Below are 2,412 nucleotides of genomic sequence, written 5' to 3'. Positions count from 1 at the left end.
AGGAGGAGGAGGAGGAGGAGGAGGAGGAGAAAAGAAGAAGGAGAAGGAGGAGAAGGAGATGCAAAAATTTAGTGCCAGAGCTGGTCGGTATATTAGCAGCCATAAAGTGTGGGGTTATGTCAGTTAAGACCAGGATTGAGGTAGGTGATGCAGGCCCTCTCCACTCAATGGACTTAAAGACATGTATGTATCTCAGACAAGACACATAAGGGTTATGGTAAAAGATGAATAAACTCGGTCAGGCAGAGTGAACAGCTAATTGAGAGGATTACAACAAAGGTAAGTACAAACAGAATGCACTGGTGAAAAACTGGAAACATACACTCTGAGACACCAAGATTAAAGGTAAGAGAAAAAGAGAACTTGGATCCAAGAGATAAAAGTAGAAGCCCCAACTCTGAATTTCAGTATTCGTTCACGTGCAGTTCCCATGCTGCGGCCACTAGGTGGCGATCTTTGTCAGTTATTAATGTGGATTTTTCAAAGATTAATTCAGCAATACTAACAGAGGAAAAAACTTCTTAAGTTTTGGTGTCATACAATGTTGGACGTTTAACTAACATTCAGGGCTGCGTATGTATATCTTTAAATATTTCCCAGTCTCTATTATTCCTTTGGGTAAGGCTCACATGTAAGAGAAGAGATGCAGGGAAAACTTCGATATTTACATCTTAGTTCGTGTGTTTGTTTGACTCATTGACACTTTAAAGCCTGACGAAGGTTGGCCATAATAGATCATATTGACTAGAAATTTCCCATACTTAATCCACTGTTGGCCATGGTGAGGTGAATAGGAGAGAGGCTGAAGGATCCACCACATGCTGTCACCTCGAATTATTCATCTCACATACTCATTGCTTCCTTTTGCCACAGAACCCGTCTTCGACTTTTCTCTGGGCTGAGCACAAAGCTCTCGGGTTCTTCCTTTACACTGAACAAACTTACCTGGCAGGTGAGAAGAGAAAAAAACATGTGAAAGGACCTGCTTATGCATATTGAAGAAATGATTGATGAATTAATGAATGAGCATCTTAATTCAGTGCAACACTGACTCCATGGGAATGTATTAATTAAAATGTCTATCTGACTGTATTGCGACAACTGAGAAGGCGTGCTGACTCACATGATCCCTTGAGCTCCACTGGCAAAAGAATTCAACCAACACAGCTAAGGCTGTTCTGTAGAGAAATACTTTCTGAGTTCCAAGTGCTTAACTTACCCATGAACTTTTGTTAACCTATGCTTTTAGGAAAAGTTCTTTTTAAAATGAACTAATAGCAAGTTCATAAAAGTCATCTTTGAGGCGCCTACACAACATGTAATTAACAACAAAGGGTTACAGCGCAAACAGGGTTCCGATCTATCCAAATGGTTTTTAATTCTAAGTTTCTTAATAACCTTTAATAAAGCCCTGCAATTGTAACAGCGATTACAACTTCAGTGGCTTCAGCAAATCTGGAGGCTCCTCCTCAATTTATTTCCAGCATTTCCCTTTAGAGAAGAAATTGCAGCTATACATTTGTTACCTGTTCGGAAAATTAGGTTGTCAATTCTCTCTTTAGGAGAAGAAAGGGAGGTTATTTCCTCTCCTCCCAATAGCTACATTTTAATGAATTTTTTATTTTACTGATTTATTCTTGACTGTCTTTTCCTTTCCATTTGACCTTTTGGGCCAATCAGGGCTTTTAGCCAAGGATCAAAGAAATCGGAGTCCTGGCTTAGGCAAATCCCAGACTCATTTCTTTTACCTGATTTTCCTGCCTTATCTCTGCCTGACAAAGATAATCATCACATAATATTAATCATTTGGAACCCTGACCTCTGAACCAGTTTGTAAAGCAAAATTTCTCCATGGCAAGTCAATACATTTTAATGCTGAATGCGGATATCCCATAAAACAGCAATGTGCTTTTACGTATTTTCTTAAAGTGAAATCCACATAACATAACATGAAGGTCATGATCATAATCACTCTAAAGTGTGTAACTCAGTCACTCCCAGCACATGCATATGAAAGTGCAACCTTGAACGATGGGCATTCTGTATCTGTGCTGATTATGTATGAGTGCTGAGAAGGCATTCTTAGGCAGTCTTGTCATTGTGTGAACATTACGAAGTGTGCTCACCCAAAATAAAGTTTCTATATTGCATTCCCATTGGACTGCTATAATATACGTGACCCACCACGGACTGAGACACAGCATTTCTATCACTAGTAAGAGAACCTGTGCGTCCATTAGCAGACACCCATTCCTTCCTCCCGATAGTTACTAACCTGCCCTTTTCTTCTGCGTTTGTCTAGTCTCATTATTTCATAGATGTGGTTCTCTTTCTTTCTTCCTCTCTCCCTCTCTCTCTCTTTCTTTCTCTCTCTTAGTTTCTTTCTTTCTCTTGTTCTTTTTTTTTTTTTCA

At 39.4% G+C, this 2,412-nt stretch overlaps 1 long non-coding RNA gene across 7 annotated transcripts in view; it reads left to right on the top strand.

Annotated features, from left to right (window-relative positions):
- Positions 1 to 2,412, top strand: part of LOC116098009 — a 13,665-nt gene that overhangs the window by 4,264 nt on the left and 6,989 nt on the right. The gene's annotated exons all lie outside the window — the stretch shown is intronic.

The sequence above is a fragment of the Mastomys coucha genome, unplaced genomic scaffold, assembly GCF_008632895.1.
Source record: "Mastomys coucha isolate ucsf_1 unplaced genomic scaffold, UCSF_Mcou_1 pScaffold20, whole genome shotgun sequence".
Lineage (NCBI taxonomy): Eukaryota > Metazoa > Chordata > Mammalia > Rodentia > Muridae > Mastomys > Mastomys coucha.
This window is presented reverse-complemented; position numbering and strand designations above follow the sequence as displayed.